The sequence below is a fragment of the Thunnus albacares genome, chromosome 20 (genome assembly GCF_914725855.1).
Source record: "Thunnus albacares chromosome 20, fThuAlb1.1, whole genome shotgun sequence".
Taxonomy (NCBI): domain Eukaryota; kingdom Metazoa; phylum Chordata; class Actinopteri; order Scombriformes; family Scombridae; genus Thunnus; species Thunnus albacares.
This window is the reverse complement of record NC_058125.1, coordinates 17,084,325-17,101,899: the sequence shown is the minus strand read 5'-3', so window position 1 is coordinate 17,101,899 and position 17,575 is coordinate 17,084,325. Positions and strand designations below refer to the sequence as shown.

The window sequence follows — 17,575 nt, the reverse complement described above, 5'->3', positions numbered from 1 at the left end:
TTTTTTTTCATTAGTTGAAAGACCGCACACAGACTTGAGCGGTCCTCCTCCTTCAACTAGTTAAGAGTTCCAAGGCTACCAGCACCAGCATAAATTTGATGGGGTTGAGTTGTTTCTTCATTTGATTTTTTTTTTTTTTTAATTTACAATCTATTATTCCCAAAACAATTTAAAAGTGAACTTTACAGACTGGTCTAAAGTCACTGAAAAGTACTTTATATGTACAGTAATACCAAGTTTTTCCATTTAAAGCAAAGCACATTAATTCTATTTAGGTAAGTACAGTGTTAGTATTACTTCGAGTACACATAGAAAATGTTTGTACTTTAAATTAGCTTACCCCTTTTTGTGTGAAAGTGTCCTGCCCGCCTGTACGTCTGACAGGATGCATGGTGCATGTAATGAATGAGATGGCTGGTTTGGGCCTCTATAGGGCTGAAAAGTAGAGAGGGAGAAAAAGATCAGCCAACAGATGAGGAGAAGAGAATCCAAGCTGAACTGGGGATCGGCCCCTTCAAACTGTCCCGAAACAGACTTCTGTCCCAGCAGAAACTCTCACCTCTCCGACTTCAGGATAAAGACTGAACATCAATGCTTTTTGAGTACCAACCCAAATGTAGCACTGAGAATTGAAAACCGCAATGTAACGAAAGTTGACATCATATTGTCAGACTTTAGTCTTGTTTACATATTCTTTGATCTGATATTTCCCAGTTATAATTGGTCTAATTTTATTTTAAAAATATATCGTTTTAGTATCGGAAGTGTTTCATTTGTTTGCTCTGGTATTGAAAAATTCAGTCCTTAGTATAATAAATTTAAGTCTTTAGTATTTTTACTCTCAATTTTGACAATCTGAAGATGCATGTCTTTGAATGAAAGCCTTGAAGATTATAAAACAAAGCTTGAAGACAATACATTTCTGAGAAATCTGGTGCATTTTAAAATGATTTTAAAAGGCTAGGAGGTAGGAATTTTTTTCTCAACCCACAGAGGTTCATATAATCCATCAATGTATCTGAAAACATGAAAATCATTTAAATTAGAGACACAGGCTTTTACTGGAGATCAAACATGGTATTTTTCTTCTTAAATATATTTTAAATATGTTTTAACAGTATGTTTAAATATTACTATTAAAATTGTGGGTTTTTGTATAACCTCAGTACCTTTAAAAAATCATGGCTGTCGCCCTGCAGACTACTATTCTATCCTCAACTTCTCACCACTAAACTCTTGGGTAGCGGTACACATTCATTCTTTCAGACAGAACACTTTGTGACACTTAATGCCTCTATATTGTCTTTGCATAAGGAGAAATATTTACATTTCCATTGCATGGATTTTGCTGAAACTATTACTGTGTCTAGAGTGACTTATGGTAAGTTTGCAGTCAGCGCTTTAGAGCACAAACAGATATACACACATACATACAGACAGAGCTAAACACAAACACATGCATGCACGCTCATGACCATCCACACCCACACACACAAACACACACTCCAAATGTACCATCCTTCAGAACCATTGATTCTGTTTTGAATAGTGTATTTTCTCCTCAGTCTAGATAGTCTTGCTACTGCCCATGCTGTTAGTGCGCCAGGCATTTTCAAACTCTTTACATCCATTACATTCCACTAGGTAAATACCTAATGCTGGAAACATTTGTCAATGTATGCGCCTGGCTGAACAGAATAGATTATTGGGGGCTGAGTAAAATACACTGCATTTCCAAACAGCACTATGCCTGTGACATATTAAAAACTTCACACAAGACTCTGTGCAGTTTCCCTCCTGCACCAAGGATATGTAATATTTCAAGGAAATAAAGCCTGCAAACAATAGTACAGTAAACATTCTGGGTAAAGAATAGGAATGTCAGTATTTCAAATGAAATGAGCAGTGTGGCTATTTAAGCGACAACATACATTTACCATATTTAGACCCTCTTCAGGTTTACTTTAAATAAAAGGGCTAATTAGCAATACGCAATTTATTCAAATGGCAAGCACTGTTTTCTGCAGGATCATCCTTCAACTGAATTACACCTGAACATAATATGCAACCATTTATCTCACATACAGTTTATTGCAGCTCCCTGACTTACTTGTTATTAACTTTTTGAAACAACATTTGTCAATGACTGTGAAGCATTTATTGTTTATTCTTGGGGGGGAAAATGAGTTAAAACTCTGGAATGCAGAGGAAGGTTATTTCTTCGATTAAAACCAGGTCAGAGCAGAATTAAACCATTTTGAAGGGAACATTTATTTCCTTTCATATATTTTGATGGAACCTGTTGCAGAAACACTTTGATCTCTTTCCTTTGAATTACCACAACAATCAAACAGGGATAATGGACTCATCTTGAAGCCTGAACACACCTAAATAGTAATAGCAAAGGAGCAGTTTGAGTCTCATTAATTGGATTAGCACTTCTCTAAAATGGCTGGTATGAATATGCATGGTGCTGTGGGAAGTCTCAAACATGTGAGTTACTAAATAGTTGATTTGTTTTACCAAATGTAATTGGAATCAGTTACATTATCACACCTAAAATTATGGAACAATGTTGTACATTAAAGTAAAGTAAAAACATTTCAGTTATATGGAATATAAGATAATACACCTTCACATCTTCACAAAAGACAAAAGTACAGACAAAGTGCAGATCTAGGCAGTGATTAAAGTATTTTTCAAGACCATGAAATGTAACATTTTGAACATTTTGGCTATTTTCTAATGTTCTACTGCACCTAATTGATTGAATAAAATGTTGCAGATGAAGTCTATTGTTTTTCATCACTATGTATTTTGATGTAGATATGGATCAAGATGCAGAATAAAAATCTCTAAACATCTTCTAATGGCAAAATAACACATTTTGAAGATTGTGCAGCTTTGGCCATTGAGTGATTTCTTTGACAGTATTGGGTTTTATTAATCACTTTAATAGCCATCACTTTTAAAAAAGCTCTAGGTGGAACTAGGTAGTATTATTTGTTTGTGACTAAACATATTTTCATAGAGAAGTAATCTCTGATTATATGTAAAAACTCAATAATGCATTTCTATTCTATTCTGTGCCTCTTTGATCTTCAGTAATTGATAGAGAATGGGACTCCTGTGGCAGACCCTCTTCAACAAAGATGCACAATAAAGAGCAGGGACTAAGAGTGGACAGGGGTGATGTTGGGTCTCTTATTTGGGTGCATTCCCATTCATTCCTTCAATATTCCATTCCTGGTTCTGCTTCACGGGTTTGTCTATTGTGGAGCGCTGAATGGGAGATCGCAGGAGCGTCTCTGCTTCCGTTAATTAGAGCTTTTTGCAGCTTCCGCTCCTTGAGGAGTTAGAGTTTAAGCAGTGGAAAAAAAGAAACCCTCTGTGCTGCTCCAACGTCAGTCCTCTATTGTGGCTTCAAAGACATTAAAAGGTATACTTTACCACTAGTTGAGGTGTAGGCGGCGGCAATGTTGGAGTGGGTGACACAAGGATAAACAGTGAAAAGTAAGATTTTTTCACCCCAACAAAGAGGATATTATGATAAACTACGGGGTATGCAGAGTATATTGGTAGTTTTAGAAGCATTGTTGGGATTTAAATGACTACTTAAGTGTCACATGTTTGAGTATTTCATAAGAACAGTGATACTGAAGTGCTGTACATCAGATCCTTAAGTTCATATGGAGTTAAAAGCGATGGGACATTCCAAGGACTATTATATGCATACTGATTGTGCAGGAACCCCTACTTGTCTTTACACATGAAATGACCAATTGTTCGTGCAGGCTTAAGTGATGCATGAGGAAAAAGAGGAAAAAAAGTCCTGGGGTCTGTTATGACATGTGGCTATGGGTGTCCTTTTATACCTTGAGATTCCCTTTGCCTCATTAGTTAACACACTTTCTTAGTTTTGAACAATACCTTAGCTTGAGTTCTCCCAGCAGAAATCCCCCTGCTCAGTCGATATTTCCAGGGCCTGCAGCAGAGTTTCAGAGAGAGGGCCCTTTCCCCCCTGTCCTAACAGCTTTAATACTTGTAATTATCTCTTGCTGGGGGAGGCTGGAAATTGGATTAGGGTGGTGAGTCTCAGCTGAATGAATTACCTCCATCTCCCCACTTGGTGGGCCACACACTGATAAAGTGCGGAAAAACGGATTTGGATTCAGCCTTAGCATTCATGGCTTCCTTGTGGAAAAATGAAATTTTCCAACAGAAGGGGCCAGTGTGCCAGCAGTATCTGTCCACAGCATGTTTCATCTGCTCCTGCTCTTCTGGAAATGCAATTACCTGCGTTATCGGGGCCTAAATGGTGACAGTTTGGCAGGGGAGCAGTTCCACCTGCCAAAGGCATCATTCCACAGTGTTTTTGTTGCGTTCAGTATTCTTTCAGTTTGAAATGATTCCCCTTATTTCCACCTGTCAGAAGTAAAACAATCTGCTGATTTGTTTACAGGTAGAGTGACGTTGTTGCTGATAGAAAGGGGAAGAAAAATGATATATGCAACTTTGCAGTGTTTGACTGTTCATATGATTAGTTTTTGTTATAATTTGGCTTTTCCCTTCATGTCATTTAACCCTGTGCATTCCTAATGTCTTTCACATATATTTTTTGTAAATGTTAATGATGTAAAAAAGCTATTAAATACTCAAGTATGGCTAAATATTTTGGGTGGTTGCAATATTTTCTAAATAGCTGAAATAGCAGAAGCACAGAACAACAAACCAGAGAAAAGAAACAAACCGAATAGCCAATAACAATCCTTTATTTCTGTACTGTACCTCAGCCTTCACTTGAATGACTGCACATACAGTATAGGTTGATACTAAATTATTTAACAACATCAATTCAGCTAATGTTCTACATGTGTTGTTTCTCTCAGAGGAGAAAAGCTAAGCTCTTTCAGAAGGTCTATTAAATCAATATGTGGGAAGGCTTGCCACTGTGGATAACTCACCTCCAATACATCACACAAAAAATGAAGTGAGTAATTAAACTGCTGGAATTTACACTTCAAACCTGCAAAAGTCAAAGTAGATTTTATGTTCTGTGCACTGATTCAGGATATATTTGCAAGATAAATGGTTTGAAATTAGGATTTTATTACAAATCATCAAACACTTCCCTAAATGTTGTGTCTAAATGGAGCAAAAATTACATCAGACTAAGCCGAACTAAAGAGATAACGCTCTGAGTTGAAGTTAAAGACTTTCACTTAATTGGGAATGTAGCCAACTTAGTTTCCCTGTTGTTCATTAAGCAGTGGTTTAAATTCGGTTTCATATTTAATTTCCTGCTGTGTCATTGTAAGGAATCAGATCAAACAGAGGACAAACTAGCCCTACATACCCAGCGCTCGCTATCAGACACCCCCCTCGTCTTTTTCACTTCCCATTCTTTTAACCCCCCACTGAGGACAATCCTTGAAGGTAGATAAAAAGAACAACAAAAGATAATTAAATCTAAAAAAGGAGGGAAAAATCTCTGCTTTCTCACTCAAACAGTTGGGGATAGATTTCAGCACAGTAAGGGTTTGGCTAATTTATACAATGGCCTGATGGGAGTCCTTCAACATGTACGCACTGCCTGAGACATGGATGGGTAAAGAGAATATTATACGTCCCTCTAATTGTTATATGTTCCTATTTTTACTGTCTTACCTTATCACACTTCCCAGCACAACTACAACACATTTTTATTTGCATTTGTCTTATTGCACAACCACCAAAAGCCAAATTCATAATAATTTATGATAAGATTATCAATTTGCAGCTCTGCTGTTATCAGAGGAGTAAAGATTGCTCTGACGTGCCTTGTTGTTCCAAGTCAAACCTGCATCCCATCGGTGACAAATCTAAAATTATAATACAGTAATGCTTCACATAGACCCAGCTATTTAGGCGTGAATTTAATATTCATTGCTTTTGCAGCTTGGTTGGTTTTAAGGTGCTATCACCCTTATCCACCCTCCTCCCAACCCCACCCACTCACCCCAACATCGCTGCCATCTACACTGCAATATCCACCAAACAGGGGCAAATGGCAGTCACTGGGACAGACGCACACACACACACATCCAGCCGTCTCTTTGTCCCTCCCTCCTTCACTCATTTCCCCCATTCTCTTTCTCCGGCTGCCTCTCTCTGTCCCCCATCACTCTCCCTGTCCTTGTTTTTGATCTTCAAACGCTGGTAGGGATAATGACTACAAATCAGGGATGAAGGTGAGTGATCACAATGTGGCCCACCCATCCCAGCTGGCCTTTTTACTCCCCTCATATGATGCATCTTCCTGACTCTTTCTGAGAACCCGCTGAACTGCACTGTGAGGGTTTCATATGGAGTTCACAGGGGGCTGAATACAGTTGGATGGACTCACTGTTTAAGGCTCCCAAAGTGGTTAGATTCATCATTAGCAGCATGGAAACAATTAACTAGAACTTGTAATATACTATTACTACTATACTGTAATATATATCTAAATATATGGTTATAGTAAAAGGAAAAGTCTATTTTTTAAAAATACCTTTTAACATTTTTTTAACAGCCAAAAACTACTGTCATAGTTTTAGCTACTATTTGTATTGGTGCTAACCAACTTTTTTCTTGTATGATGGAAACACTACAAAACACTAATCTTTATAGCAGTGTACACAGGGTAAATGCACACACAATATGGCACCAAATTTAATTATATTGTATAAAAAACTTGTTTTCAAGTGCAAACCAAGTTGCAATGTTAAAATTATTGTCCAAACTATGTGTTTTTAATGTCAGTTTAATTGCTAACATACTTCTGTGTTCAACTTTGACAGAAGGTAGTTAGTACAATAGTTGCACAAAGGTTTAAAATGCAAGGGAGAGTTACTGTGTAACACACATTTCAGGTACAGTCACCTTGTTTTCACTTTCTAATTAGTGGCTTTACAATCAGTAACATGTTTAAGTGCTTGTGTGGCTGCCCTCTGTACTTAGTTGCAGAGTTAAGTCCATGTTACCATATACCTGCACCTTAATAATTAAGCTGTTCAGGACAGTAAAATGGTGTAATAAAAGATAGGAATGATAGCGAAACTATGTAAATTAAGGCCCAGGAAATTGCCTATAAATGTATGTTAAAGTAAAATAAAAACAAAAAAAAACTCCTAAGAGATTTTACAGGTGAAGTAGTACAATTCTTGCCTGAATGGCTGCAGTGGATCCCACCATTGGAGTCTAATCGAAAATGCTGCAACTTCAAGATCTCCTTTCTGTTTGGACGTATAATTAAAAAGTGTCCTAGCACCCAGAGTCCTATCCTTTCACATCATAAGTTTCTAATGGGCAGTTTAGATGATTCATGCCAATCAAACATCTGTTCTGCATTCCCCTTGTCAAGAGGAGCACCTGTTGACCTCTACCTGACCTCCGCCGGTAAGCAATGTGGTGGGAGAGAGGGAGTATGGTTTCCTGTTTCATGTAGGAGGGCAGAAAAAAAAACAGGAAGAGGTACTTTTATGACCACTGTTTACCTTGGTGGAGGCCAGCCTCTTTTCCCCTTTTTTTCCTTAATGTGCCCGGCAAAAAAATGTTTCACTAGGGAGCAGGAGGTGAAATTTTTCTCATCCAAATGGATGGCAATTTCCCACCATTTAGCACCTGAAGGTAATTAGCTTGAAGAGATTGCGGAGTGAGAAACACGTTCATGGAACATTAACTCTCGTACATTCTCCAGTTGCAGGGAATTAATAGGAAAGATTAAAGTTTAAAGAGAGCAAATGCCATTACCACACAAACCACCTCTCTGTGGCACCATCTTGGGCTAACTTTTCCCCCTCTTTATAATAAGTCTGTATTTCTGGACGGCATCAAGGTCTGGATTACAATAGCAGGTAATAAGTGGTGGAAATGAGACAGTTCTGCAGGTTTGCGATGCCGTTGTATATGAGACAATGAAGAGCCTCAATAGCCTGCAGCTTCATTTTTCTCCATAACAGCTCTCTGCCTGTTTTCTCTACCCTCTGATGCGATATGCTAATAACCAACTCGGCATCCTTTCTCTAAACAGCATGTTAAGCAAATGTAAATGCATACCTCAATTTAATAAAGGTCTTAATATTAAGTTATTACCTCAAATAGCACATCTTGTTAATTACACACCCTTTTTCCTAATGTAGTTCTGTAAGCAAAACAATGTGTAAAAACAAGCTATTTTATGTGTTCATGTATGTGGAGTACATCATGTATCTGACTTGTGTTTGTTCATCTTGGGGGAAAGCAGAGTTGGCTACTCTGAAGAACAGTGTATTTTAAAGATGATCAAAATCATGCAATAAATCATACCTTCAGACTTAAGAGCTGAAAGAAATTAAATTGAGACATGGTGGAATTTATTGCCCAGAAAATCCCATTCTACTATCTGATTTCAAAGGTCCAGTCCTCCAAGCTCTCGAAAATCTATTTTCCACATTTTAATACCCTGCATAACAGTCCTCATAATTCATTCGAGTGTGTTAAGCACAGTTTTATTAGATCTGAAACAAATTTTGGTGGGGGATCCTATAGGCCATTAACCATGGAGTAATTTTATCCTTGTTTCCTTAATGATGCCATAATGGCGAGTGAATTTCTTAACTAAAGACCAAAGAACATTTTGAAGGTCAGCTTCATCTGCAGACTCCTTCATGCGCTTCTCTGAGAGATTGGAAAAGTCGGAGATTTTTGAAGAGTCATTAATAACGCTAAAACTGAAGGCCTATTTGCGTTCTCGCTTTCTACCTTTTAATGTTACAATTTCTTCCTGCTCTTTCTCTCCTTTTCCTTGCTTCCCTCTGTTTTGCAGTTTCTCTCATGCAGAAAGAATGGAGTGCTGAACGAGAGGGTAAAAATGGCAGCGCAGTGACATACAGATCCCAGATGTGGTGCCTCAATAATTTAAATTTTATGCCTTTGTTATCACTTTAATCATTTCTTTATTCGTTTTGTTTCAGCGATCGGAGAAACAGTTGATAGGCCAAAATGCCATGGGAACAATTTTTATTTGGTGTGTGGTGCAAAGTCTAATTAGAATTAGAATTTTGCTGAGCCTTGAAATGGTTGGTACTTTATCCTGATCGCCTTAGATATTGTTCGAAGTCAGTCATTTGTCATAGTAGAGCATGCTGGGAAGGCTGCTGCTAATCAAGGCTCCATCTCCTCCACTCTTTTTCTGCTGCCATAGCACCTCTGTCCAAATAAATGCTGTTGGGTAAGGATGAATGCAGTCTCGGCTCTGACACTGAATCTTATGTGAACCCTGCGATGCAGCTCTCATGCCATGTTAAACCAGACTACAACTTTCAAAGAAAGACTCAACTTTAAATCTGTTTAGTGACCCCTCGTATTTTTATAAACTATTTCAAGACATTTGATTAACTTCTCCGCTAAGAATCTCCTGAGTACAATTGTAAATGATGGGTAGTAGTTGAATTAAGTGTTTGATAGCGCAACATGAACTTTTTCACATTGCTGTTGCATACATATGTGCTAATTGAAATGAATCACGCGTTTATGGCAATGTCTCGGCAAGGTCACTGATCCTTCCAGTGGGTCCCCCCTGTAAAATGACACACCTCTGAGCATGGCCGCTCCACCCCTTGAAGATTAGCCACATAAATAAATTAGACCCAGGGACAAAGGAGCACTCGCTCCCATGTGAAACCTCACTGCTAGTGGCAGAGGCCACAAGCGGTGGCATTTTTGTCATTGTCTGTCAGGGACAGAGGAGTATTCCCCTAGAACTACATAGGCATTTTATCCCCCAGGTGAGCCGAGGGTCTTTAAAGAAATTGAAGCTGACAACCGTTAACATTTAGAAATGTACCAATAAATGGCTTTTATGCAGACATATCCCAATGCCTTTGTGGCATACACCGTCAGACCCACAGCTGCCATTCAGGAGTGTCAGGTTGAGTGAAGCTGTCAGAGTAGGGGAACCCTCCCCAAAATAAGCCCCTCTTAAGACCCAAAGCATCTATCAGTCCGTTGGTGAAAACCTGCTGCTGCCCTGTCCTGTGTAGACTAATAAACTGGAATTGCATAAAATGTATTTAAACACTTTATGTATTTATGCCCTTGCAGCAGCTGCATCATTTAACAAAGGAGAAGTCTTCTTAGTTTCCTACTGTTGTGAGCTAATAACTAATAATTAATCATAATCAATTAAATGCTGTATTTGTTTATTATTTTCACCTTTTCAAATACAGTATAGACATTTAAACATGAGAATTCATTGTAACATCTTATGTGCTGCACATAACTACAAACGTAACACCTAGACTGTGACATGCAAGTGACATCAGTGCAACTAGCAAATGAAATGATAAATCAATAGTGGTATTCTTATGTTGTTCAAGATCAAGTTAAATAGATCTAAATAAATGATTTAAGACTATGCACAGACATTAATAGATGTCCAACGCTAACCTCAAGAGATTTGCTTTGTTCAGATCAGCTCTACATGAAGAATTGCCTGGAAGCCACAGTCTCCCATGGGCTCCTTTCTTCCAAATGTTCAGAAATTACCTTTGGTGGAAAAAGACCTAACATGGCAAAATGTGCCTTTAATAGCCAGAGACATTTTCTTTTTTCAGCAACAAGTTTAATTGGAAAGAAGTAGAATTCACTTTGAACGGGCAGAAAAAAATAAATCGGTGTGACAAGATGATCGATTACCTGTAACTCTACCTGACACAGAAATTAGGGTTTTTTAATGATGGGCTGCCTCTTCTTGGACATGAAATTCAAATGCTCTCCCAAAGTCTACCTTCAGCCATCACTTGTCTCTTGCGCTTGTACGCTCCAAAAGCAGGCACTTTGTCTTTGTCACCGGAGAAAGGACATTGTTATTACCGACATGCCTTTGTATTAACCAATTTCATTCCTCTACAAGTAACATCTCATTGGTTTTACCCATGCTGTCGCCTCACACTTATTCCCAGCACACACATATAGGATCATATTTTTATGAATTTTGTTAAAAAATAATTTTCATGTACTGTATGTTTGTTTATTCCTTGGCTGGTCACTCTAAAATATCATGTCAAGAAGATATAGATCTGATATGATTTTTCAAAGTAAATTAAACTGTAACAAGACAAACAACCAACTAGAGTGCTGACTATATAGAGTCAGTGATCAGGTACAGCCTTTCCTTCCTATGTATTTAATATATTTTGACACTAAAATAGCCATCCATGAAGGGGCACTCATTTACAGTTCATAAAATCCACATATTTCTCATTTATGACCATAAGATCTGCTTAATGTGACAATTTTCTTGATCAAATTATAAGATGAAGTGTGTCAGAGGAGTTGTGAAGCTCACATGCTTGACGGGAGGAGGTGGGGGTGAGGTTGGTGTGGGGCTGAGGTGTTTGCAACTTGGTCGCCTGTGTGAGAGTACTGATGCAGCTCCCAGCCGGCTGTCCACATGGCTGGATGTATTGATCCAGTTATCATTGCTAGATCATCACTATATAGACTCAGCACAGAGAGCTGGGACACTGACTGACTGAGTGACTGCCTGGAGGAAAAAGCCAAGATGCTGCGCTGCGTTCTGGACAAACAAGAGCGGCATCCAGGCCAGGGCTGGTCCCAGACTTTTAAGGGGCCCCCATCCTCATCCTCTAATGTGCAACTGTACTCAGCAACAGAAAACTACTATTTGATTCAATTTGTCATGACTGAAAAAAAATGGCAATTCGGTATAGCACCCCAACAATTTGGTGTATCTTATAATACTAAATTAAGTGGGAAAATATCCCAAATTCCAAAATTTGATTTAGCATTCAACACATTTGATATATCTTAGCTTCCCAAAATTTGCAACTAAAATCAAATATTTTTATAGACCCCCCTCTGAAATCTGATTTAGCACCTACAATATATGCTATTTGTTATAAGACATAAATTTGTTACAATCCTTTAACTATAATCCTTAAATTCATTTTAGCATCCCCAAAATTTTGTATTTGCCCTTAATCCTCAATTCTGCTTTCAATTGCAATGTAGCTAAATCAGAGAATATATCTTTAAGTACTTATATTACAACCAAAAACTTAATGAGGAACCCACAGGGGGTTTGCATTTTGAATTTCGGGGGGCTTATAGGCTAAAGGGCCTATCAGCTTAGTCTGCTTATGACTCGGGCCAGCCCAGATCCAGGAAAAGAAACAGTGAATTAGAGCTGTGTAACTAACTTGTCACTCTGAAATCATGCAGTTGGATGTAGACAAAATATGAGACATTTTACCCGAGAAGTAAGGAATGTAACCAGCACTGATACACACATTAATCCAGACTTTATTTCTAGTGTCTTCAAGTATTCAAACTACAACATAAGCAAGCTATCAAACATGCAACGCTGATACTGCTAAACCCTCTCAGAGTAAAGGCAGAACATGCAATAGCAGAATCAAATTGCCCAGGACATGCAAGGTATGGCTCTCCTAGAGCAAGGGCTATAAAGCTCATCTCACCTCACTGAGTTATATGCTAAAGCCCAGATATTTCATTTGCTTGATCACTTTGCCTCATCATAATCACTTTCATACAGATTTATTGCAGTGTGGGTCACAGTGCAGTGGAGGTGCAGCATTCTCCAGCTGTTTATGCCTCCTAAGAGCTTTCTGCTCACCCGACTCACATGGTCTTTGTCTTATTTAGAACGAAGAAAATGTGAAATATGACAGGCGATAGTGCCCTCATTTGTTCTGTAGATTGCCTCACACACACCTCCCCACATGTCGGTGCCAGTCTCGGTCTACCAGTAACTCCTATTTCTCCCCCCACCCATAAGACACCCCCCTCCACCCCACCCCCCCTCACTTCCACCCCACGCGCCACTACCCCCACTGCTCCTTGACTCTCCCAAGTGTTGTGTGTTGTCCCTGGCCTCCACAGTGTGGAGGAGGTGGGCACAGGGCCGTGGAGCACAGCCGCCACCACCAGCATCGCCTCTGAAGGATAATGCTGTTTATTGCATTTGTCAGGCGAGCGCTGCAATACTTTGTAAGTCTATTGCCCACTTACTGCCATGTACTTTAAGCCGGTACTGATGTGCCTCTTTTGTGTGGTTCTGCTTGTGTTATTTGGCAAATTGACTCATGGCTGAAGGTTGGAAACAGACCTCAAAGAATTTTAACGTGTTACATTCTCCTGCCTCTTTGTCCCTCTCCGTCTCTGTTTCACACACTTTATCCTTTTTTTTCATCCCAACAAATATTTTCCCTCTCTTTTTATACACTTCTTTCTCCCTTTTTCATTCGAATAGCTAAAGACCGGACTAGTACTGATGATTTGAAATAAGTAATTCCATTAAATGTTTTTTTTTTTCAAGCCACAGGAGTCCCGGTGTACGAGCCCATGTGTACCATTATTGATGATATCATTATTATGTATAGGATCCCTCAGTGAATAATAACCCATTATCTTTCATTTTTCCTGTTTTTGTCACTGGATGTTGGAAAGGTTAGGCAATTTATTTTAATGTTAAAACTGTCAGGCACTTACACAGCCATGTCTTGGTTCCCAATACATTCTGCACTTGGGGCCATGATTGGTTTTAAACTAGGCTACATCTTTGAACAAGCTATTCCCACAAATCTCAATGCAATTCTTTTTTCTTGGGTTTTTATTGAATTGACCTCACAACACACTGAAACAAAGTATTCCTGCCCTGATAGTTAAGCTTATTTTAAATAATTTGAATTTGACCCATGCTAAATACAAGATCATGTTATTGGAGTCTTCATATTTATATAATGGTGTTACAAAAAAATAAGGCAGCTTGATAGTGATACACTCCCACACATAGACAAAGGAAGAGGAGAAAAAAAAATGCTCTGAACGCTTCAGTGCATTTAAATTTATACAAACTCTCTCCTTGACAGTGATGAATGTTACACTGTATTCTACAATATGTTTAATGCATAGGTCTGTTAAGTTAAGTTTTCTATTCTAGGGCTGTGCAGTGGAGTCACCTCTATAGTGTACAATACTACCAGTGCCACAACAAGAATACATCAGTCAATATCTGCATGGGTGTTTTTTTTTTCTTGTAAATTATGTATTTTTTATGTTTTAAATATCCACCAAATAATACAGATTACTGGGATGTCTGAGCTGATGGAGGATTCACAAGATACACCTTTAACAGGAAGTATGATAATAATTAGGATGCAGTTGTTTTATGTTATTTGGAGTTACAATAAAATTATTCAAAATGTGTTTTATCTTTCTTTTCTAGTATTTTTGTGTAACAATGCATATCGTCTGTGAAAAAAATAGAAAAAATAGAAAAAATACTTGAAATCCATTAAATTACAGCATGACCTAGATTACAGACTACAATTTTAAGTATAATAGAGATGCAACTTTTCAAATAAAAATGCCTAAAGAATTGTTGTTTCTAGCCTCTAGATTTTCTGCTTTTCTTTGTTTTTTTAAATCATTGTAGACCAATGTAAACCAACCAGATCACCGGACTGTTGGTCAGACACAAGTCATTTGAAGAATACAGCTTGAGTTGTGGGAACTTTTGATGAGCACTTTTCACTCATTTCTGACATCTGAGCAAATGATGAAATATTCATTGACAAAGTATTCAGCAAATGAATCAATAATGGAAATCATTGTTAGTTGCAGTCATAGAATACTATATACTTATAGATTCTTGGTATCTTTTACTGACATTGTTTGTTGATATTGTTTATTTGGTTTCCCATTAGTTGCCATCTTGGCAACAACGATTCCATTAAAAAAAAGTGGTATAGTAAACACACCACACTACACTACACTACATACTACGCAGTGGTGGAAAATAACTACTGTGAGTACATTTACTCAAGTATTGTACTTACTGTGAGTAAAATTTAGAATTACTTGAGTATATTAATTTTATGCTACTTTATACCTCTATTTCACTACATTACAGATGCTAATATTCTACTTTTCACTCTATTACATTTATTTGACAGCTATAGTAACTTGCAAATTAACATTTTGACAGTAAAACATGGGTTTTAACAGTTTATAAAACATGATGCATTGCTATAGATTAACTACCCAACACTACATATAATATAATATATAACATAAAATGTTGCTTACACAATAATGCACCAGTAAAAAAAAAAAATACAATATATGTGATAAATGTAATCCGCCAAATGAGGACTTTAACTTTTGATACTTTTACTAAGTAAAGAATTGAATGCAGGACTTTAACTTGAAGTAGAGTAATTTTACATTTTTACATTGTATTGCTACATTTACTTCAGTAAAAGATTAATACTTCTTCCACCACAGATACACTCCACCACTGTATAAATAATATATTAACAATATCACCACTGTACTAAACAAAATAACAATATGTCAAAGCCAAATATATGAAATACAAAATGATAGAAAAATTGTAAATCAAGTTTAACTTGCTTACATATTTTTTTTAAAAATAACCTTTTCAGTTGCTTTAAAACCCCTTTTTATTAGAATTGTACCTATCTTTAGAATAGGATTAGAGTTATGCAGACCCTAATCCTACAAGATATGGCTCTAACTTTTTTTTTATTGCACTGGTCCTTGATTGAGGTAGCGTAATGTTACCCTTCTTCAACTGCCTTGTTTGATAGAGACGATTCACCATGGTTTTATTATCATTTTATATAGGTACGGTATTTTTGTGTGTTGAAGCAAAAAGTCAGACCAGAAATCACCGGCAGTTTAACACAAAAGGCTTGCATGGGTTTACATGAGTGATAACGTAATTCTTTAATGTAAAAGAACAAATTGTGAAACGTTTTGACAGTTCATCTGCATCACAGCGGCAATGTGGCAAAACTGAAATGTAGTTGTTGTAACACATTGTTGGTGTGTTTGCTCAGGTACCATGCATGCACCATCAGCAATGAATGTTTGTAGAGAGGAGAGAGAGGGGGGTGGGAGAGAGGGAGTTATCTGTTCACACAATACATAGTCACTCAGGCAAGGCTTATAGATTCAGGCAAATGGATTCCATGTCAGGATATCACACTTTAGTGTGTGGCACCTTGTATCCAGGCCTGACTTGACATTGACACAAATACTCTCTGGCCCATATAAAATCACCTCAACAGACAGTGTTTTACAGACGACCCGTGACAACAAAAGAGCATAAGAGAGGTCAATTAATTAGATCCTGCGTAATAAAATCAGCTGGATGAGAGAGCCGTGAGCAACATGTCTGGAAATCTAAGTTAACAACCAAGTTTTATGACCTTGATACTGATCCAATATAACTGCACATTGGTAGTGTAAATACAATTAAGTAGGAATGTGCAATTAAGTAAAACCTTCAAAGTGTTTTGCTTTGGCTGTTGTTAAAGGAGTGGGAAACACTGCAAAGTTTTTGTGATTGGAAACTTGAAGGTGACAGCAATAAGTAATATTTTACAAGATTAAACAGATGTAATTTATTGCATTTGGAAATGCGGAGGCTATCGTAAATGCGAGAAGCAGGTGCACAGCGACCTCTTGATGAGTGGATGAAGTAGTAAGCAACAAACAAAGCCTGATTTGTATTTTTATGCAGCACCATTTCACAACTGAGCGTGGTAATTTGCCAAGGCATTGCTTTAAATTGCACACCAGTAACAGCGTTTTAATGGTTACCCATTGAGATACAGTAGTGCTCTGTGGTATAAGGTAATTCAAACACAGTGATCTGAGTGCAAAGGTAGAATGTACTGCTGCTCTCTACCTGCTTGGTTTAATACAGGTGACTGTGAGAAGTAATTCTTGTAGGATCTTTTTTAATGAGTGTGTTGGTGTACAACAGCACACACCAAAGTTCAATAAAAAGAAATAGTGTATATTAACCTTTCTAAATAAAATGTGAAGTGGTGGATCTTTTTTCTTCAGGTCTCTCAGGGTAACATTTCTCCTTAAAGAGAAGCAACAACTTTCTATTGAACACTACATATCTGTTGTAGCAGGACACTCTCCTCAATCTGTTATAAAATTATAATTTTTGGTCGTTTACTTTGTTTCTTTGCTTGGATGTTATACTGAGATATAATTCAACATGTCCTAAGATGTTGCCATGTGTACTGACAATGGTGTCACAACACACTGTTGAACCAGCAAACTGCACCAGCGTTATATTCCTTCTTTAGTTTTATGAGCCATATACAGAGGCAGGGGGATGTAAGGGCTGCTGAACCCTTCAGACTAGAGTAAAGAGTGTAATATGTAAACAAAGCTGCTCATAGGCACGCTGATTTACAGTGCTCCCTCCCTACCTAGGAGCACAAGTCTTGCTCCCTGCTGAATTGGTTGCGCCGCTTTAGTGACAGTATGAGCTCCGATGCATTTTACCCCTCACCAGTTTTTATGGCAACTTTGCAACTTCTGACACAATGCGATTTCACTGCAAAATATGCCAAATTTTTTTTTAACCCACACACACACACAAACACAGACCTTCGCCCTCCCCAACAGGAAAACCACTTCTGCTGTCAGAGATCAAGCATATCCTCAGACTCTTGATATGCCATCTGTATCTTCACCC

The 17,575-nt window shown here is 37.8% G+C and overlaps 1 protein-coding gene across 2 annotated transcripts in view; it reads right to left on the bottom strand.

Moving 5' to 3' along the window:
* The window catches only part of LOC122970702 (cadherin-related family member 1), a 106,057-nt gene that overhangs the window by 53,043 nt on the left and 35,439 nt on the right, over positions 1–17,575 (bottom strand). For both annotated transcript variants that reach the window (XM_044336862.1, XM_044336863.1), the window contains exon 5: positions 341–435. The gene's annotated coding sequence lies outside the window, so the exon portion shown is untranslated. The remainder of the gene's footprint in view (positions 1–340; positions 436–17,575) is intronic.